The following is a 23152-nucleotide window of genomic DNA, read 5'->3' on the forward strand; positions in this document are numbered from 1 at the left end:
TCGGCTGATGACATCACGGCCGGGCTGCGGCAGCGCGGGGGCGCGGACATGGCTGCGGCGGCTACGGCGGCTGCGGCGGCGGCCGCCGGCTGCGCCGGGGTCTGAGCGCCCTGCGCCCTCCCGCGGGTCCGCCCGCGGGTGCGCTGGCCCGGCGCACCTTCGTGCCCGCGACATCTGGGGCTTCCACCTACCCAGCCCTCCTTGGCAGAATTGCGGTGGAGCCCGGCGTCAGGGGGCGCCAAGGAGCCAGGGGGAAAAACGTAAGGCGCTGGCGGGAGTCTCCAGGAGGTGCTGCCCCATCTCCCACCTCCCACCTCCCCGCACCCCTGCCCTCAGATTGGGGTTTTGGAGGATGCAGCCGGGTGAGCTATTGCTTGCGGGGGATTCCTCGCAGGGCGAAGCGTGGACAACGGGAAGGGCCTTTCCTGAGAGTCGGGGTCCTCCAGAATCTGGAGACCCGCCCCTATTCAACCCCCTTTAAACTAGGAGCGCTACGAAGTAGAACGCCCCTTACAGCAAATGTGAACTGTTCCACCCCGCAAACTTGGTGCTATTTCGCAGTTGAGAAAATGGGCACTTTAGATATTCTTGTGTCCCTGCGTTTACGGTACAATCCTGACTCCATTTGAAGGAGGGAGGACTTCATGTCTTAGGGACCTGGCAGATGAAGGAAATTGGGGAATTGGCTTGTATATATGTTGGGAAGAATTTTTTTAGGGAAGGTGAGAAAATAGTGATCTGTTACACGCGCACACACCTCGCCCCGCTGTGTCCCCTTCCTGCCTCCCCACATTTCTTCATAGCCAGTAAAAAGTATGTTGCAGTTTGGTGACCGTCGGATATTACAGTGATCGCTGCTACAATGCCAACGCAGACGGTATGGCGGGAGCGCTGCAGTGTGCCTGTCTGTAGGACCGCCACGGTCACCTGCCAGGAGGCCGCTCCTGCAGCAGTCTGCGGCATCTTGCAGCCTTGGCGGGCCGGGTGTGGTACCGCGTTCTGCTGCCCCCAAGGCAGTGCTGGCTCTTCCTGTGTGGAGCTAGGTGTTGAGTTGTGTTGTGCTGTGTTGTTTATTCGCATAAGGAAACTGCAATTAATAGTGACAAGGTAACACATGACTGTATTTGTGGAGTTTCTAGTAATTACTAGGTGGAGACTTATTTTGGAATATTTAAGAAACTGAAGAAATTGTGTCATACAGTAATTTGTAAAAACTCTGAAAAGCAGCTAAAGAAACGGTCAGAATACTGAAGTTTTGTTTTTTGCGTGTAGGAACTTAAGTCAGTGTTGTTTTCTAACTATACAAAACCAATTGTATAGCTCTGCCTGAAAGCTTAAAACACTGATAATCTTTAGGGCAGTAACCGATTATCTTGTAAGCATAAAAGGAAACTCAAACAGGCATTGTCTAATGCAATCTCTTAAAGGCCAGTTTCGTAAACCTGGAAAGCAATAGATAAGTTTTCTTATGGGCAGTGTACGTTTCTTAAGACGAAATAAAACTTTAAAATTGACATGCATCTCATTCAGTTCTGAATAGAAGATGGAACCTTGAATGTCAGAGGGTAGGCTGCCCTACATGTAGGTCCAAGCTGGGTCCTAGCACCCAGAGGGGCTGGCAGGTTGCTACTGCATCACATGCATATTGCTCAGAGGTTTCCCGATACTGCAGCCCACTGCAGTGAGACACTGTATTCCTGTCCATTGTGCAGGGGTTAGTGAAGAGAATGGTGAGAGCCTGAGGAAAGGAAGGATTCTTTACAGCATTGCCTCCCAAAGGCATGGTGGAGTAATTTAAAATAACAAAACTAAACCAAACTTTTCTAAACATTGATGGAAATAAAGAATAAAATTTAGAAAGGTCATCTTTACTTTATACTTCTCATCAACTGAAATTCATGAGTGAGCCAAAACAGCTTCAATATCCTTGAGCAGAAAAATGTCTAAGACCAACAAACACGGCATAGTAACCAATTTGCCTCAAATTCTGCATTTTTAATATCAAAAAAAGCAACTAAATAGCAGTTATGGCTTTCTGAGCTTTTACTTTAGCACAATTGTTATCACCCTGTTTCTTGCTGCAGTCATTTATAAGTTTCAAGTACGTACAAGAACATCATTTATCTCTCTTGGCAGGCAAATTCTTAACTGCCACATGATAGAATTGTAGATATTTCCTTTTAGGTGTATTCATTTCTGTTCTTTGCTTGAGTTATATTGGAGATACTAATAATATACAAACCAAATAATTAGAAGAATTTAGTATTTAGATTTTGTTTTTATTTTTTTATTTGTTTGTTGCTAATTTATAATTTCCTTCTCCAAATATTGGCAAGTTATTAATTGCCTCTTTTCTGGGTGTTTGGGGGGTGCCTATAGCATTATGGAATTCAATAAATAGTAAATCAACTAATCAATCCTTTTTGGAACTTAATTAATAGAATTCATGCCTTTTCTTCCTGCTAGGTTTTCATCTAAAAATAATAATTGCCATAATATCAAAATATTTTCAGTTTGGTGGTAGGATAAGGAAGGAAAGCCCATGGCCACAATCTTCCATACCAAGACTTTCTAGAATATATTAAGGCAATATAAAAAATACATGTAATTTGTTGAAAGTTTTTAAATGATAGTGAGTAATCATTGTCAACCAAGAGAAGACAAATGAGTAAGGGAAATACCTAAGAGTGTTTTGTGTTAGGTGTATTGAAGGTAAGCCATTACTCAGCCCTTCTTCCCTTTGGATTCTTACTCAAATTGGCAACAGATGCAGGGAACCAAAGGGAAACTAAAGTATCAGCTTTATAGAGGGTAAATCCGGATTTAAGAACATGGCTTAGATTTTTAAAGGTGGTGTGTCTATTCCTTTGCTCCTAACAACTGAAGAACTACAGACCTTTTCAACACTGGAGCAGAAAAGGACCCAATATAATACTTCCTACATGGAAGCAGGAGGCTAAGAAGAGCCTGAATCCAATCCATTAGGCACACAGCATGAGTGAGCAAGAGACAGACCCTGTGTGAGACTAATGTCAGCCCTGCCTATTAGTGCCTCGCACAACCTCCCCAATGTCCCCCATCATGTAAATCATTCCACTTCACAAGGCAAGGGGTGAATAGGGAACTTGAATAAAACAGCAAAAGCATCCTTCCCAGTAATTCCTGAGAGGTAGCACAAATTATGGTGCAAATTCCTAATTTATGGCTAAAAAAAAAATCAGGAAGAAAGCATCACCTTGAGCATAGAAATTGAGGGAAATTGAAGTTGACTCAAGTTTGAGCTAGGGTGAAGGAACAATTTTGAAGGTAATGATGAAAAACTGCATTTTAGACCCATTGATGTAGATGTATTTGTCAGAAGGACAACATGTGAAAATATCCAGCAAGCCCATGGAAATGTGGGTGGAGACGTCAGAACCAGAGACAAACATGAGTGTCAACATGAGTGTCATCAACATAGTTTGAAGTTGAAGTCATGGAAATGGATAAAATGACTAAGGAAGAGGAACTATAGAAGGAATTGGAATCAGAATTTTGGAGAAACTTCCTCTTATGGACTGGAGAAGTAGAGGAGAAGCCTGGAAGCCAAATGGGAATGTTCCATTTTAGTGGCTGATTAGAACAGATGCACAAATGGGAGTTTACACAGGACAGGGACTGAGGACTAGTGACTAACAGACCTTTGGAGACCTTTCTGAGAGCTGATTCATTAAAATGGGAGGGGCTAAAGCCAGACATTAATGGGTTGAGGAGGGAGTGTGAAGTAAAAAGGAAAGGAGAGCTGCTGTCCACAGTCTTTGAAAATCTTTGACTCTAAAAAGGATGAGTATATGTAAGATTAAAACCTGAGTAAAGGTCAATAGAGGTTTTATTGTAAACAAAGGGGTACTTGGACAAGTTCTAGGGAACTTGGAAGACAGGGAAGTAGTGGTGGGAAAGAATGTAAGAGTTGAAGAGAGACAAGAAGAGGGCCTCTCTTCAACTCTGTGGTTTTAGCAATTTATTTCATCATACAGTGAATCTTCCAGCTTTCAGCTCAGGCTGATTTTGACTCTGCAGAGTTAAGAATGAGCCTGGGGAAATGGATGTGGCTCAATTGGTTGGCCTTCCATCTACCATATCAGAGGGCTCAGGTTCAGTCCCCTGGACCTCCTGGTTAAAGCATGCCCGTGTGGCAAGCCAGGCCCTCATGATGAGCCAAGTGCCTGTGCGGTGAGCCACCCAGCAAGATGATGACCCAACAAAAAGAGAGACGAAAGGGAGAGTCAAGGTGAGACACAACAGAAACCAGGAACTGAGGTGGCACAAGTGACAGGGAACCTCTCTCCACATCAGAGGTCCCCAGGATCAAATCATGGTGAATCCTAGAGGAGAAAGCAAGAAGAGATAGACAAAAAGAAGAAATAGACACAGAAGAGTACACAGGGTATGGACGCAGAGAAAAAACAGCAGGGTGGGGGGGAGAGGGGAGAGAAAAAAAAAAAAAGAATGAGCCTGATTAGTTTTAATGGCTTTGGTCCATAGCTCCTCCTGCCAGCCCTGGTTACCAAAACTAAGATTCAAAAAATGACTTTTATGGAAAGATAAGGAATACCTGGAAGGTACCCCAGAGTATGTAAACTTTGTGGAAACTGGCAAACCTATGTGGAAGTGAGTAAATTACCCAATTGGTAATTAAACAAGGACATTACATTGAAATATTATCCTTTAAAAACAAAAAGTTTGGGTAAGAATGGCGCCAGCAATCAATTACTAAGAATAAATCATACTGACTTTGGACTGATAGCTTACTTGTTCCTAAAAGTTTTTTTACTCTCAGACTTAAATGGCATAAGAGGAATTGAGAGACATCTAGTGAAATGTATTCCATGGCCTTTTTATTCCAAAATATTTTTCATGACAGTCTGAGACCAGAACCTGTGCCGGGACTGTACATGTGCTTGTGTTGAAAGGTGAAAGAGCTGCATCATCTAATGCAGGGGTTCTTAACATTTCTTGTTCCACTGACCCTTTGCCAGTCAGGTAAAAATCACGGACCCTTTCTCAGAATATAGTGACAGATAGTTTTATGACACCCAACTAGCTTCAGGTCTAACAACCACCATAATTTTGAAGTATGGATGAGCATGAGCAACTTTTCAAGATATACAACTGTAATGTGATATTAAATGAATACTGTAATTTATTGCATACATTCATACTTTAAAGGAATGCTAGATTTCAGTCAGATCAGAGAAAACAAAGATAATGAGTTGATTTTTTTCAATTCAAACTCATGGATCCCCTGAAATCTTAGGGGTCCATGGACCGGACCCCTGGTTAAGAACTCCCGATCTTATGTATTCTTGGAGGCAATTTCCAGTCACCAGAATCAGGGAAGTCATTGTGTGGCTAAATTGCTATTGGCCTTTTATATTTGAGTTTTTGAAAAAAAAACAATTGTTGTTTTCAATTATTATTTTCAGCAAATATTCCCTGGAAAAGGACTTCATATTCATGTTACCATAACAAAAACTTTAAAAATAAATTAAAAGCATCATTGTAAGAGAAAGTATTTCAAAATAAATCATTCCAAATTGTTCTTCTAACATTTTAGACAATTTAGAGCTAATTAGAATCGTCCCTGGTTCCTAAGCTGCAGAATTCAACATAATGCTGTGGGAGAAAAAATGTTCTTTTTGTAAACATTATAGACGTCTTAAGAAAGTCTGCTGAGTTTGGGAGTTTAAAAACATCAATGTAATTGAATTCATCTACTCTATAATGCTTTGCAGACATTTTTTGAAAGTAATCATTTATTATCCACAAGCAAATAGAATTCATTTATATAGTTTCCACATTGAAGGTGGGGTTAGCCATGCAGCAAAATACTGAGTCATTTGACCAGAAAATTTACTCATAGTTGTATGAGCTGCCAGTGGAAATTTTGAGAGCTGTTCATAAGTGAAATTATAAAGCTCTAGAATTATAAATCATTGAACAGCATTGTTCATTATTATTCAGATAGTGTAAAATATTTCCACCATTTCTAAGAATGAACAATTTGCAGTTTGAAAGCTGAAGGTATTGCCTTCTAGATCCAAATGAGAGTTGTCATATAAGTTACAAGCTTTTCTGCATTCTTAAGTGAAAAAAGGAAAAAAGGAATGTAGGAGGTTTATAGTTGCATAGTAAGTATGTTAGATGATTAAAATCTTGATTAATATTTATGAGTTAAATTCCAGATTGTCTTGGTAATAAAATAACCGACATTTAACAGCTAGATTTTCTCCATTTCTTACGATAATTCTTGGTCATCTAGGATTTTTGCATTAAATATTTCATACTAATAGATTTGTAAACTAATGAATCATTATGCTAGTAGCCTGAAAGAGTAATATCACTAAGAGAGTAGAAGTACCAAGTATGCCAAAAAGAACAGAGAATTTCGATGAGTACACTGGTGATCAGTAAAATTGTTTTAATAACACACAGTTCTAGAGGTTATTGAAAGAATTCCATTGACATCCCACGGCTCGAGGAACAAAAACAAAAGAACATCTTAAAATGTATTGGTAGCTTCAAATACTTAATGGAGTAAAACAGGGAAACAAACAACAAACACACAAAATTAAAATATAGTGGAGTTTATATTTCCAAGAGGAAAGCCAAGAACCTAAATCCTGTCCTTGCTAATCCTGTAAGAACTGTAAGAGCTCTGAACCTGGAATGTTCTTCTTGATCCTATCTCAACTGTTCATGCTCTTAACCTGGAATTTATGGATGGGCTTCTAGGGCCTTGAAATTGTATATAAAACTGTGGGTCTCTGGGGGGGCATGATCCATAGCTTTCATCAGGTTATTAAGGAGTTATTACCAAAGAAAATTTAAGAAGCAGACTCCTACAAATCCACACAAATACCAAGGCTTCTGAATGCCGTACCAAATAATCCCGTCAATTCATCAAGATTTTTTAAAGATTTATTTTATTTATTCCATCCCCCCCACCCCACCGCAACCCCCCAGTGTTTGCTCTCAGTGTCTGCTCTCTGTGTCCATTTGCTGTGTGCTTTCGTGTCTGCTCGTCTTCTCTATAGGAGACATCAGGAACCAAATCCAGGACTTCCCATGTGGTAGGCAGGAGCTCAGTCACTTGCGCCACATCCGCTTCCCAATCCTTCAAGATTTGTATCACCTAGTACCTTTCCTAAGACTGTGATAAGTGTAGAACAGAAGAAACTCTCTACTCCAACCTATAAAAGTTCAGAAAAGTCTCCCAAATGCAGATGAATTCTGTACACTCTAACAATAACTGGCGACCTGTGCTGTAAGTTTCTTTGTCCTCTTGTACCTTTAAACAGAATGGGAAAGAGACAAGTGAGTTTCCTAAGGTAGCTATCCTTGCAAAGTCAGTTCTAATCTCGAGAAATGAGAAGACTGTGTTAACTTCTACAGACTTCTGCATGAGAAGGGCTAACTTGATAACTGAGCAGCTGCCTTTTGACCAGTAAGAATCAGAGTTTATATCTAGATGTTTGAATGCATAAACCCATTCTCAGCCTAAAACCATATGGGTCCTAAGTATGAATTGAGGACCATACTGGTCCTAATATCTCGTCTTAAGTCTTCAAGGATCTCCTTAGTCTTAAGGCCCAAAAGGGTAAGGGAAGGGGGAAAAGGACTTACTATCAGGCTCCCAAATCTCCTGTTAGACATCCTGGTCAACTTAACAACCCTCTTCCTAAATTTTGAAATTTTGCCCCAAGCCACAGTTTACAAAGGATTTCAACATTCAACAGCCTGCCTCCAAGTCCAGGGCACTCTGGCACTCCAGGATGAGGAGGATGCCTCACCCATACCAAGTGCTCAGGTGCACCCACCCATTATCTTCAGCTTCCCACGCTTGCCACACTTGTGAGCCTCGCCTCCTCCCCCTCACAGCAAGAAGCTGGTTATTTCATCCTGTGCCTGCCTTACTCCAGTGGGGAGGGCCAGTTTCCTGAGGTGTCCTGATTTCTCAGTCTGGTTAGTTTTATTTCTTACTGAACTCCAAGTTCCTGTTTGACTCTCTAGGCTGTGAGGAGTTTGGTGGCATAACATTCCTGCTTAGCACACAGAGACAGGCTTTGAATCAACACCATTCTCAAAGTGCCTCAACGTCTAGTAAACTCTATTTGCACAATTTCATTCTGTGGCCATTCGTAATGAAGCAGGAATCCATCTCAAGAAGACACTGCAAAAGTGCAATTAACATTCCAGACTCCCTGGTGGCCGGCTATCTGGTGGACTGTTGACTTGGGTCCTGGTGTCTGCATCAAGCTTGTGCCAGCAGCACTGCGGGAAATGGTTGCTTATGATCATCATTCACCTCTCCCCCAAAACGCAGGGGACAACATGTCCTATACTTCCTCATTGCTAAAGGCTACCTTGGTGTGGGCAACCTAGTTATTTTTAGCAGTAGTTAACACTTACTATCTACTCTGCTAGGACTGTGTTAAATGCTTTACATACACTTCCTCATTTAATAGTCACAGCAACCCTGGGTATGTACTACTATTATCCCCACTTTATAGCTGAGGATTCTGGGGTTTTGAGATGTAAGGAATTTCCCCAAGATCCTATAGCTAGTGCGTGGCATAAAGAGTGCCCAGCACTTCAAAAATCACACCATTTTCAATTGCATGGTCTCCTTGCCCACTGCAGCCCTTCCCCAAAGGAATTGCTTTGAGGAGTAGTCCTAAAGACGAGGACTACCCTTCCTTTTCTTTTGACTGTCCTTAGGCTTCCCCTGCCAGAAGAATGAGGAAAAACCAGACAGTCCAACAGTACACAAGCCTGTGAGAAATTTCCATAGACCTCTTCCCCTAATCCTCCAATCTAACAAACTCCTTCCATTAAAAAAAATTACAGGTTTCTGCCATCATTTCATTGCAGTGTCCGCATCACTGTCACTTGGGTAATTTTGACCTAGCATCTCCAAAAACCTAAACAACTTTGTGGGGGCCAAGAAGACTTGAAAAAAAACACTATTGGAAACCAGCTGGTCAACATTTATAAAAGGGCTAGCTCTAATCGTTTTTTTCTTTCTATTGTGAAGTAAAATTGGGGTTTATCTAATATAGCATGATAGGCATTGGGGTTAATTAGCTACATTTCTTGGAAACCTCCGTACTGTTTATAAATGCACCTTCCATCTCAGCACACTTGATCTTGAATGAGGGAGATCTGAACATATTCCCACCAGTTATTAATAAAAATGCTACGATTAATAAACTACTATACTACTAATATACCTAATCTATTCATAATGGAGTACTGTTTCCCACATTTCACAAATGGGAAAATGGAGTCACATAGAGATTACATGGTTAGTAAGTAGTGGAGCCCAGGTTACAGACCCAAACAGTTTGATTCTAGAGTCTGTGTTTGTAGCCACTTACATGACCCTACTTCAACACTGAATATATTTGGGAGAGATTCAGACTGGAAGACCATCTCGAACTACCTAAGAACTTTACCAAAATAAATAATAAAAAATAAAACAAAAAAAGTGTCTCACTGAGCATTTTATTCTTTGATAGAAGGAGAGTTCAGTTTTTCTCTTGCTGCAAAGAGGATGTACATTTGTCTGAATTTGTCTCCCTCTGGCTGTTCCAGCCACTTCTCTATATTAGAATCCAGGGCTCACAACATTGTTTTAAAATACCACTGCTTCTGATTCCCCTGTTCCTCTCAGCCTTTTAGATTTCTTAATCCTGAGGTTGACTTACATACTGTGAACCCACAGTACCCATCTATCCTTCCATGCTTTTATATAACTTCCTAGGCCTCAGTCCACTTAAACAGATCCATCCATCTCTTTGGGCATTTTTCTTTGATCAATTCTTGCTTTGTCCATCCTTAAATAGTTTCTTAGTACTAGCATGTCCTTCACCTGCTCACAACCAGGCTTTGTCCATCCATGTAACAGAGAGAGGAAGATGACCTCTTTTTCATTATCCTATGAATTTATCAATAGCAAAGTACTTTCATTTATAAATATATATGAATGTATTCCTCCAGTAATCTGTACATAGGAAATAGAGAAATAATGATAAAAATTTGTAATGTTGCTGATTGTTCCGGTTATTTTTGTTTTTTTTTAACTTTAATGTTTCAAGGTGCATGAAACAATTTTAGAACTAGGAGAAAATGATTGGTAATAGGTTAGAGAAGAAAAACCACTTAAGATGATTTAGTAAGTAAATTATCTGAAATATGTGACTCAGCACATTAATTTTGTTTAGACATAAACTTTAAAGAGTATAAAAGTACAAAATTAATAGTAATATTGGTAAATAGTAGCTAGTTATTTCATTAATAAATGATATTAATATAGGGTCTAATGAATTAAATAGTTCAAAGGAAAATTAGCTTGTCCTTTCATGCTAGAATTCATAAGATAAATTAACATTTGAAAGTTGGATCACTCCTGATTTTAATGCTTAGGCATTGATTCTGGGTCAGATTCAATTTTGTGAATTAAAAAAATTGGTCTAAACTTATTAATGTAAAATTCATTTGACTAAAGCAAAAAAGCACAATGGTCTCATCTTGCTATCAACTTTTAAGATAAATGGAATGTTTTACATTAATTGAAAAAAAACAAAGACCATTTACATGACTTATAGTTTTCCTAAAATAGAACTTTTTTTTTTAGGCAGTCCTGGGGATTGAACTGGGACCTTGTACATGGAAAGCAGGCACTCAAACCACTGAGCTACACCCATTCCCCTAAAATAGAACTTTTAATTGATTCTCTCTCTTCTTCAGGATTAACACTGCATCTGTGTTATTTATTTATTTAATTATTTCTCTCCCCTCCCCCCCGCCTGCCCCAGTTGTCTGTTCTCTGTTCTATTTGCTGCGTGTTCTTTGTCTGCTTCTGTTGTTGTCAGCGGCACGGCAATCTGTGTTCTTTTTGTTGCGTCATCTTGTTGTATCAGCTCTCCGTGTGTGCAGTGCCATTTCTGGGCAGGCTGCACTTTCTTTATCATTGGGCGGCTCTCCTTATGGGGAGCACTCCTTGCGCCTGGGGCTCCCCTACGCGGGGACACCCCTGTGTAGCAGGGCACTCCTTGTGCACATCAGCATTGCGCATGGGCCAGCTCCACACAGGTCAAGGATGCCCTGGGTTTGAACCGCGGACCTCCCATGTGGTAGACAGACGCCCTAACCACTGGGCCAAGTCCGCTTCCCTGCATCTGTGTTTTTAATAAATCAGAAAGAAATACATGTAAATTTTGGGATGAGGGGAGGGTAGTAACAAAACTTAGCAGCCCAGGAGAATATGTTCACAAAAACTGGCATTTCTTACAAAATATTTGGGAGGCCCTAGGACCATAGGAAACCTTGCCTAGAGTCCCTTTGTGTTTTGCAATATGTTTTTGTGCACTTTCAGATGGTTCCATGCATAGCTTCTGACTTTTCGTTGACAACTGATATAGGAAAGGTAACATATAGAGCAAATGAAGATTGTCTTCCCTGTTCCCAGTCTCTGCTTTCTGCACTTTTACCTCTTTGCCTTAGAAGTCTTCTCCCTGAACAATTACAAGTAAGAGAGACGCTGGGTCATTTAGCACCTGGTTCTCTTGCCAGGTCAGGAAGTCAGGAGCAGAAGAGAAACTCTGGTACAGAAAATGAAGCTAAAATGCGTGGAACCAATGGAAGTAGCAATACCCGAGGTACATAACTGAATGCTTATGTATTGACAGAAGAGCAAAACATAGAGATTTTCCCCCTATTCTTTGAGCTACCCATTCATCACTAGAAAAAGAGCTGAATCTGTGGTAGCATGAATCAAGTCAGAATATGACAATCGGAAATACTCCAACAAACAAATAGTGTAGATCAAAGCAAAATGTCAACATCAGATGTCCATTAGGGAGAAAACATGTAGAAGTCCTGGGAGCAAAAGTAATCTACTGGCTTATAATAAATAGGCACTTAGGCAGTCAGGAGGTAGAGGTATGAGGGACCCCACCCTGTTATACCAGTAAGAGTCCTGGCAGGAAATATATGGCCTAATGAAATTAGAATAATTTGAGAAGGCTTTAATGAAGGGACTATTTAAGGAGGTATGAGCTCTGTATAGGGAAACCACAAGGGATAGTTCTGCACCCCAAGGTAGTAATAGTGGAAATGTTACCATCTCTGGGCCCCAAGGAATGAAAGGAGGATGTGGTTCTCACACCCCAAAGTGAGATTATTATGTAGAGAGGGTGACCATTAGAGGAACTATAAGCTTTAGCTGATGGACATAGCTAGCCTGAGGTGGCCCCACAGGAAGGAAGCCTAACTCACTGTCCACTCACTGTCCTCCCTCTCTGATCTGCTATGACTTTCGATTGGCCAAACACAACTGAAGAAAGGGCAAGATACCCCAAACAGGAAAACCTCCAGACATAAAGAGCTGAGTCTAGAATCTAGAATGAATCTAGAGTGGCAAAGAGGATTTTTGACACTCGTGTCTGAGCAGAATTATAGTCCCAAGAAATACTTGGTGAGCAAGGTAAACAAGGTAAAATTTTGATCCCAGGAGTAGCAGGAGTACTAGGCAGAAACAGGCAAGGAGGGCCTGGTAAGGGACTTAAGTCAACTGAAGAAAGCAGAAGCCTGTTACAAAGCTGACATGATCATTTCAAAGTTCGACTCCAGGGCCCTTCTTTAGCATGCTTAGGGGTTAGCAACTAGGAATGGTTGCCAGTGACCCCCAGGGACCCCAGTTCCCTCATCTGTAAAGTGTGAATTATAAGTGTGCTTAGCTATAATAATTGTGACTATAAGGGTTAAATGAGTTAGTATAGGTTGGATGCTTAGAATATTACCTTATATATAAAAAGTATTCAGTAAATGCTAGCTATAGTATTTATACTTATTAAGTGAAAGCAACAGATTGCAAAGATATCACATAAGGCAGTATAAGAAGTTAAATGAATGCCTTTCCTAAGTAATGGTTACGTATATGACTATGCATGATATCACTGCTTATTATTCAATTAACTTGAATAAAAGTACATCCAATTCCTGAGTTTGTCTGCCCTGCCTATAGTGTCTTGATGTCTCTAGAACCTGCAGGAACCCTATGTTTGAGGCACTGTTTACTGTGGCAGTCAATGAAATCCTGCTGAGATGTGCATAAATGTAACCTCTTAGCCTTAAAACTCATTTGTACTTAATATTTCCCCCCTTTTGGTCAAGGTCTTTTTCCAAATGCATTGCTAATTTGCACTTGGTAATAATCCCTCAGTGCCAGGGAGGTTCATCCCCACAAGTCATGTCCCATGCCAGAAGTGGGAAGGTAGTACATTTATATGCTGAGTTTGCCTTAGAGTGAGGCCACATTTAAGCAACAAGGAGGCTTTCAAGAGGTAAGTCTTGGGCAATATATAATATTAGACTAAGTTTCAATTTCACAAGAACAAGGTTCATAGTACAAACATCAATATCAAGGACCTCATATAGTGGTCTGTCTTCCTTTTGGTACTACTCATGTACTTGGGGTATTCTTGCTACTCTGTTAGAGACTGTAGCAGGACTTCCCTGGATGGGAGTTCAATAATCTTTCGACTATTGTGTGAGTCTCCACCCACTGAGACAATGCCCCATGACACTTGAACATATTCATATTCCATAGAAGCATGCCCTCCATACACATTACCCCATCACTGACACCCCACACTAGTGATCCTCCCCTGCCACAGTTGTGACCCTTTTGCAATCCAAAACCTCTCCAAAAACAAAGACCCCCCAAAAAAAGAAAAAAAAAAAGAAAATACAACAATAATAAACAACAAATAAAATACAAAAATAAAATATAAATTTTAAAACATTTTTATTGTGTCTTTTATCACCATATATACAGTGACAAATTTTTCCATATGTTCCCCAGTGTCTTATTTTTTTCACTTTATCTTCAAAAAGCTTTAGGTTACAGAAAAGTCACATAGAATATAGGGGATTCCCCTATACCCATCACCCTCTTCCTCTCCCACTCTCCCCTATTAATAACATTTTACATGTATATGGTACATTTTTGATAACTGATGAATAAATATTGAAGCATTGCTGCTAACCATTGTCAATAGTTTACATTATGGTTTACATTTTGGAACATACACTCTTATAGGTTTTGACAAAATTTTAAATGGCCTGTTTCTGTCATTGCAAGATCATGCAGAACAATTCTAATACCTTAAAAATGCCCTATGTTCCTTCTATTCTGTTCTCTCTACCCTCAAACCTATGGTAACCACTAAGTTTCAGTTTTTGAAGAATGAGGTTCATAGTTACATGCAGTAATATCAAGGGCTTGATATATTGGTCTGTTTTCTTTTATTAGGCACTGTCTATGTTCTCAAGAGCGTCTTGCCCCTCTACTTGAGAACATAGCAGGACTCCCCAGAATGAGAATTTGATATTTTCTTTTTAATTGTGTGGGTCTCCATAGAGATAACACACTATGGCAAGATGAACACTTTCATATTCCATGGAAGCCTGCCCCAGGTGCGCCATATCCCACATATCCCCTCCTGTCGCCCTGCACCAGTAACCCTCCCTGCCATGTTTGCCAAAAGAGTATTACCCACCATTATAGTTTTTTGAAAGATTTGTTTATTTTTTATTTATTTCCCCCCACCCCCTCATTGTTTCCACTTGTTGTGTCTGTTAATCTTCCCTGTGTCTTTAGGAAGCACCAGGAACCAAACCCAGGACCTCAGATGTGGATGGGAGGTACCTCATCGCTTGAGTCAACTCTTTTCCCTGCTTTTGTTGTGTCTCTCGTTATATTTTTTTTCTTATGTCTCTTATTGAATCATCTTGCTGCATCAGCTTGCCACCCCTTCCTGTCATGTCAGCTTGCTGTCTCACTCATCTTATTTAGGAGGCACTGGGAACCTCCACTCCCTGCATTGTTGTGTCTCTCATTATGTTTTTCTTCTTGTATCTCTTGTTGAATGAGCTTGCCACACCTGCCTGTCATGCCAGTTCACTATCTTCTTTAGGAGGCACTGGGAACCGAACCAGGGACCTTCCATGTGATAGGCAGGGGCTCAATTGTTTGAGCCACATCCGTTTCCACCACCATGGTAGTTTTAACCACAGACCTACAAATCCCCATAGTTTGCCTTGTCCTCCTCCAGCCCTTCCCCAAGTTCCATGGATAGTCCCACCCTACCCCCTCACCCTACTCCCCCTCACATTCCAGCACTGTCAAACCCAATCACATGGCACCCTGTCAGTAGGCCTTATTCTGGAATATATGCCCCCTAATGTAACAAAGTTAGATTCATTCACAATTTCCCTTCTATTGACTCTTCTGCCCCATATATATATATAATATTTATTTTTTAAAGATAACACAGATCACACAAAATGTTACATAAAAAAAATAGGAGGTACCTATATATACCACTCCCTTCACCCCCCACTTTTCCCACATCAACAACTTCTGTCATTAGTGTGGTACATTCATTGCATTTGATGAACATATTTTGGAACCCTGCTACACAGTGTGGATTATAGTTTACATTGTAGTTTACACTCTCTTCCAGTCCATCCAGCGGGTTACGGCAAGATATATGATGTCCTGCATCTGTCCCTGCATCATTATTCAGGACAACTCCAAGTCCCGAAAATGCCCCCATATCACACCTCCTTTTCCCTCTCCCTGCCTTCAGCAACTCCCTTGGCCACTGTCTCCATACCAATGATATAATTTCTTCCATTGCTAGAGTCACAATAATTCTATAGTAGAATACCAGTACGTCCATTGTAATCCATATTTTGTTCCTCCATCCTGAGGACTCTGGTATGGTGGTGCCCACTCTACCTCTCATTTGAGAAGGGGTTCCCCTTTTATTTGAACATTTAATTAGCACTGTACTTGTTAAATAAATGTCTCAGAGAATTAAATCGTAAAATAAGCCGGTTGAGCCCTGAATCTCAGCACAGTTGCAACACCTACTCTCCAGTGGACTTGCCCAGGGAAATTAACAAAAGGGTGATGTTGGACAATGCCCAAAAAACAGGAAGTATCTACAACTGCAAGCAAGACATTTCCATCCATCTAGCCCATGGGATCTAAGGCCTTCTCTCAATCAGAAACAGAATAGGCATCACCATCCCCAAGTCCTCAAGTGAGTAATGAACAAGCATAAGGGAGAAACACAACTATGGACTAAAGTAGACTTATTATTATTCTAGCAATGGGCTATATCTTTGATAGAAATACAGTGGCCACCAGAGGTTTTGAGGGAGGGGAGAGGGAAGAATAGGTGTAACAATGGGGCAATTTTGCAACATTGGAGTTGACCGGCATGACATTGCTTTGACAGATACGGGCCATTGTACATTTTGTCAAAACCTATCAAACTGTGCAGGGCAAAGTGTAAACTGTAATGTAAACTATAGACCGTGGTTAGTAGCAATGCTTCAGTATGTGTTCATCACCTGTAACAAATGTCCCACACTAATGGAAGATGTTGTTAATGGAGAAAACGGTGCTTGGGGGGGAGTGGGGTTTAGGGGAAGCCCCTATATTTTTGATGTAGCATTTATGTAATCTAAAGCTTCTTTTAAAATGGGGGAAAAAAACTAGAAAATATGATTCGCTTTAGATCTGTTAAATAAATTGAATTTGTAATTTTTTAAAAAGTACATCCGAAACTCTGGCCAAATAAGAATGTTTTCCTTTCTTTTCCCTCTAGGAAAAGTTTGAAATGACTCACATCTATAGATCTTGAAACATATTTAACATTTCTTAGGCCCATACATTGTCTCAAATCCAATGTAAATGATGCTATCATAATTTGGCCACATTGGTGAATCATCAGTATACTAATCTTCATTTTAATCACGATATTGCTGAAACGACTTGGAAATTGAAAATGTGTTTGATGTCATTTGAAAAAGGAGAAAGTAAAAAGAATAAGTTGAAACTCTCCCTAAAAGGTATTTGCAAAATCTAATAATTTCCCCCCAAAAGTCAAGAATACCTGACTGATAAAAAATACTTTGTTTAGTAGTAATATTTTGACAATGCTCTTTAATTATTAGTTTAAAATGTTTAACAACAATACAAGATATTGATGGTAGGATGAGTTATGAGAGTCCTGTACGATGCTATGTATGTTTGTTTTGTAAGTTCACAACTATTACTCTACATTTATTGTGTATGTGTGTTTATGTATGAGTGATATACTTCAATAAATTTTTTAAATGAAAAAAAAAAAGCCAGACAGTTCTTTGCTCAGTTGAGTTCTGCTGAAACAGCATCAGAGGCTCATGTTTTTATTTCCTAGCTGCTTAAAGCAAATATGATGGAAGGGTTGGCTTAACAAGAGGAATGTATTGGCTCACAGTTTCAGAGGCTAGAAGGGTTACTTCCTCCCAGTGTTGATATCATCTGGCTGGTGAGCAATCTTTAGGGTTCCTTGTTTTTTTCCCTTCACATGGCAATGTCTTCTCCTTTCTCTTATGACAGGGTTTCTTAACCTTTTTAATTCCATGGACTCCTTTGCCAGTCAAGTGAAAACCACAAACCCCTTATTAAGTCCACACTATACTGTGTATTATTTAATAAATATATCACACCTGCACCAACATGTCCCCACAAGAATAATGTTTTGTTTTGTTTTTAATTTCAATTTAAGCTCATGGACCCCTTGTTAAGAACCTCTTGTCTTAGGGTTTCTATGGACGTCCAGCTTCTGGCTGCTGCCTGTGGCTTCACTTTCCAATCTCCTTCGCTTATAAGTACTTTAACCCTAGTGGATAGAAGGCCCACCCTCATTCAGTGTGGGCACACTTTAACTGATAATATCCTCAAAGATCTTATTTACAAATAAGTCACACCCAGAGGACCAGGGTTTGGGATCTGAACATGCCTTTTGTGGGGGATTTGATTCAATCCTGAACAGCACCCAAACATTTAGAGACATTCCAATCTGAATTACTCTTCCATCAGTGAATACGTATTTTTTAATAATATGAACAGCTCCCTCCCCCATGTCTTACCTGACTAGAAGCTGGGCTGGAACTGCTGATTCATTTCACAGAGATCATTAAACCAGGCACTGAATAACACTGGCATTATTTTCCTGGCACTTTGGGACTCATCTAGATGGGAGTCTTCAGCTCATATTCTGACCTCAATAGTGCAGGAGACCTTTTATCTCTGTGCATTCCAGAATTCATGTATATAGAAGCAATCCAAACCTTACATGAAAGTATCTTTAAATTATATTGTAGTGTTGTACATGTCTTCCACAATTTTAATTTAATTGATAATAGAGAACTTATATATAAATACGAAGACAGATGAGACACCTGAATTATATTTTGGCATTCATTTAATTTCCTTAAATTTGATGACTTTTGCTTTTTAGAATTTTATTTTATTTTATTTATTCCCCTGCCCCCCCCCCAGGGTTGTCTGTTCTCTGTGTCTATTTGCTGCGTCTTGTTTCTTTGTCTGCTTCTGTTGTCGTCAGCGGCACGGGAAGTGTGGGCGGCACCATTCCTGGGCAGGCTGCACTTTCTTTCCCGCTGGGCGGCTCTCCTTACAGAGTGCACTCTTTGCGCATGGGGCTCCCCTATTTGGGGGGCACCCCTGCATGGCAGGGCACTCCTTGCGCACATCAGCACTGCGCATGGGCCAGCTCCACACGGGTCAAGGAGGCCCGGGGTTTGAACCGCGGACCTCCCATGTGGTAGATGGATGCCCTAACCACTGGGCCAAGTCCGTTTCCCGCTTTTTAGAATTTTACAGGCAGCTGTTGCATTGTTGACTTCCTGCATTAATTTTGTCACTGATTTATTAAAAGTAAACCTAAATGCATTGAGAGTTTTTATTTTTATTGCCTTCATTTGCTTTCACTAGTTATAAAATTCACCTTCTCTATGCCTATTTCTTAGGTATTTCTTTTTTTCATGATTTGGATCATTGTTTTCAAAACTATGTATTGTAACCCATTACTAGGTTTTGAAATGAATTTAATGTTCCCCACCAACACATTTTTTTAATTAAAGAAGTTGTGAGCTTACAAAAACAAGCATGCATACTATACAGGATTCTTATACATTGCCTCACCACCAGCACCTTACATTGTTGTGGAAAATTTGTTACAAATGATGAAACGTCATCAAAATATTAATGCTAACTGTAGTCCATATCTTACATTAAGTGTATTTTTCCCACAAACCTTCCTATTATTAACACTAGTATTATTATTGTACATTTTTTATAGCTCATGAGAGAACATTCTCATATTTGTATTGTTAAACACAGTATATCATCCATCACAGGGTTCACTGTGTTCTACTGTCCCATGCCTTGTACAATCCATTCAGAGTGTACACACAGTGGCTGTCAGTTTAATCACAGAGTTGTGATTTCATCACCTCAGTCAATTTTAGAATGTTTTTATTACTCCAAAAGGAAAATCCCAAACCTCTTTATAGCCCCCTATTATTGAACCTTAGAATTGATATAGTATCTTCTTTGCCATTTCTGCAAAAATATTACTGTTAACTATAGTCTGTAAGTTACATTAATTGTATTTTCCCATATCACCATATTAACACATTGTAATAGAAGAAAATTCTTCTATTTGTGCTATTAACCATAATCCTCATCCACCAAAATCATTGTTATACAGTCCCTAGGTTATCCTTTGGCTTCCTTTCATTTGACATTTACATCCCTAGACTACCTTTTTCAACCACAATCACATTAATAAATCAACAGTGTTATTTATACTCACTATAATGTGTTACCATAAACTGTATCCATTTCCACACTTCTACAATAAACCTCATTAAAAATTCCCTATATATTAAACATCAGCTCCCCCTTCTCAAGCCATATTCTATCTCCTAGCAACCTATGCTCTAGAACAAGGGTTCTTAACCAAGGGGTCTGTGGAAAGATTTCAGGGGTTCTGTGAGCTTGAATTGAAAAAAATCAACTTATTATCTTTGTTTTCTTTGACCTCTAACAGAAATCTAGCATTTCCTTCATTTATGAATGTATGTAATAAATTACAGTAGTATTCATTTAATATCATATTACAGTTGTTGCCTATCTCGAAAAATCGCTTACACTCATACTTTGAAATTACGGTAGTTGTTAGACCTCACGCTAGTCGAGTGTCATAAAACTATCTGCTGTTACGTTCTGAGAAAGAGTCTGTGGTTTTCACCTAAGTGGCAAATGGGTTCCTGGAGCAAAAAAAATTAAGAATCCCTGCCCTAAAGAGATCTTATGAAGTAATCTAATCAAAGGTCCTTCAGCAAATTTAATGCAATCAGGGTATTACACCCAGAGAAATAACTTAATTTACAAACATACTCTTCTTTTTGGGATTCATAATTTTATTTCAATTTGCTGTATACAGTAGATCTATATTTAACTTCCTGAGGAGCTGCCAAACTGTATTCCACAGAGCCACACCATTCTACATTCCTACCAACAGTGAAGGAGTGTTCCTATTTCTCCACATCCTTTCCAGCATTTATAGTTTTCTGTGTTTTATTTATTTTTTTTTAAATAATGGCCATTCTGTAGGCATGAAATGCTATCTCATTGTAGTTTTGATCTGCATTTCCCTAATAGCTAGTGATGTTCAACATCTTTTCATGCGCTGTTTGGCCATTTCCTCTTTGGAAAAATGTCTATTCAAGTCTTTTGCCCATTTTTATCGTTAAGTTGTATATCTCCTTATATAACATAGAAATCAAATCTTATTGGATATGTGGTTTCCAAATATTTTCTCTCATTCGGTGGGCTGGGTTTTCACCCTCTTGACAAAGTCACTTGAAGCAGAAAAACATTTAATTTTGAGGAGGCCCCATTTATCTATTTTTTCTTTCGTTGCTCTTGCTTTGGGCGTAAGGTTTAAGAAACTACTGCATACCACAACATCTTGAAGACGTTTCCCTACAATTTCTTCGAAGTTTTTTTATAGCTTTAGCTTTTGTATTTAGGACCTTGATCCATTTTCAGTTAATTTTTATATAAGGTGTGATATAGGGGGTTCCATTTCCTCCTTTTGGCTATGGATATCCAGTTCTCCCAGGATCATTGGTTAAATGAACTGTTCTGATCCAGCTATATGGGTTTGACAGCCTTTTCAAAAATCACTTGACCATAGATGTGAGGGCAGGGTCTATTTCTGAACTCTCAAAATAATTCCATTAGTCAATATGTTTATATTTATTCCTGAACCATGGCTGTTTTTTTTTTTTTTACCACTGTAACTAAGTAATATGCTTTAAAGTCAGGAATTGAGAGTCCTCCAACTTCATTCTTCTTTTAAAGCTATTTTGACTATTTGGGGCACTTTACTCTTCCAAGTAAACTTGATAGTTTGCTTTTCTATTTCTGTTAAAAAGGCTGTTGGGACTTTTTAGGGATTGCATTGAATCTGTAAATCATCTTGGGTAGAACTGACATTGTAATGATATTTAGTCTTCCAGTCCATAAACAAGAATGATCTTCCAATCTTCAGGTCATTTTTTATTTCTTTTAGCAATGTTTTCTAGTTTTCTGAATACAGGTCCTTTGTGCCCTTGGTAAGTTTATTCCTAAATATTTGATTTTTTTAGTCAGTATTGTAAATGGTATTTTTTTCCTGACTTTCTCCTCAGATTACTCATTATTAGTGTAAAGAAGCACTACTAATTTTTGCATATTAATCTTGAATCCTGCCACTTTGCTGAACTCATTTATTCATTCCAAAGCATTTGTTGTGGATTGTTCTATATTGTCTGGGTATAGGATCATATCATCAACAAAAAGTGAGAGTTTTAATTCTTCCTTTAATATTTAGGTGTCTTTTATTTCTTTTTATTGCCTAATTGCTTTAGCTAGAACTTCTAGCACAACATTATATAAAAGAGGTGACAGTGGACATTGTTGTCCTGTTCCAATATCAGCAGAAAAGCCTGAAGTCTTTCACTGTTGAGTACAGTGTTACCTGTGGGTTTTTTGTGCATGCACTCTATCATGTTGAGAAACTTTCCTTCTATTCTTATGTTTTGGAGTAATTTATCAAGAAAGGAGGCTGTATTTTGTCAAATGCCTTTTTTGCATCAATTGAGAGAAACGTGTTTTTTTCTTCAATTTATTAATATGATGTTTTACACTAATTGATTTTCCTGTGTTGACCCACCCATGCATACTTGGTATAAAACCTGCTTGATCATGATGTATAATAATTATTATTATTTTTTAAATTTCTCTCCCCTTTCCCCTCCCCCCAGTTGTCTGCTTTCTGTGTCCATTCGCTGTATGTTCTTCTGTGACCTCTTCTATCCTTAGCAGCAGCACCAGGAATCTGTGTTTCTTTTTGTTGCATCATCTTGTTGTGTCAGTTCTTTGTGTGTGCGGTGTCATTCTTGGGCAGGCTGCACTTTCTGTCACGCTGGGCAGCTCTCCTTATGGGGTGCACTCCTTGCATGTGGGGGTCCTCTACGCAGGGGACACCCCTGTGTGGCAGGGCACTCCTTTGTGTGCATCAGCACTACACGTGGGCCAGCTCCACACGGGTTGAGGAGGCCCAGGGTTTGAACCTTGGACCTCCCATGTGGTAGGCAGACGCCCTATCCATTGGGCCAAGTCTGCTTCCCTAAGTATTATATTATTATTATTATTAGGTACCAAAACCTGAGATTGAATGATGTGTAATTATTTTAATGTGTTTTTGGATTTGGTTTGCAAGTATTTTGCTGAGGACTTTTGTTTCGCTATTCCTTAGAGAAACTGGTCTGTAATTTTATTTATTTGTTGTCTCTTTACTGGCTTTGGTTTTAGGTTGATGTAGGATTCATAGAATGAGTGGGGTAGTGTTCACTCCTGTTCAATTTTTTTGAAGAATTTGAGCAAAATTGGCATTAAATCTTCTTTGAATTATTGGTGGAATTCTCCTGTGAAGCCATTTAGTTCTGGACTTTTTATTTTGGGGAAGTTTTTGATGATGGTTTCAGTCTCTTTATTCATGATTCGTTTGTTGATGTCTTCTATTCTAGGGTCAGTATAGGTTGTTTGTTTGTTTCTAGGATTTGTCCTTCTTGTCTACACTCTGTTTTTGGTGGCATACAGTTGTTCATAGTATCCTCTTATGATCTCTTT

At 39.4% G+C, this 23152-nt stretch overlaps 1 protein-coding gene across 4 annotated transcripts in view; it reads left to right on the forward strand.

Annotated features, from left to right (window-relative positions):
* The window catches only part of BEND6 (BEN domain containing 6), a 110020-nt gene that overhangs the window by 820 nt on the left and 86048 nt on the right, over positions 1–23152 (forward strand). The window contains exon 1 of one of the 4 annotated variants that reach the window (XM_004465352.4): positions 22–362. The exons of 1 other annotated variant lie outside the window; for it this stretch is intronic. The gene's annotated coding sequence lies outside the window, so the exon portion shown is untranslated. Of the gene's footprint in view, positions 1–21; positions 363–23152 lie in introns of those variants that run through there. 2 more of the 4 variants (XM_058306910.1, XM_058306911.2) reach the window with 2 other exon arrangements.

This window comes from Dasypus novemcinctus, chromosome 11 (genome assembly GCF_030445035.2).
Source record: "Dasypus novemcinctus isolate mDasNov1 chromosome 11, mDasNov1.1.hap2, whole genome shotgun sequence".
Classification (NCBI taxonomy): domain Eukaryota; kingdom Metazoa; phylum Chordata; class Mammalia; order Cingulata; family Dasypodidae; genus Dasypus; species Dasypus novemcinctus.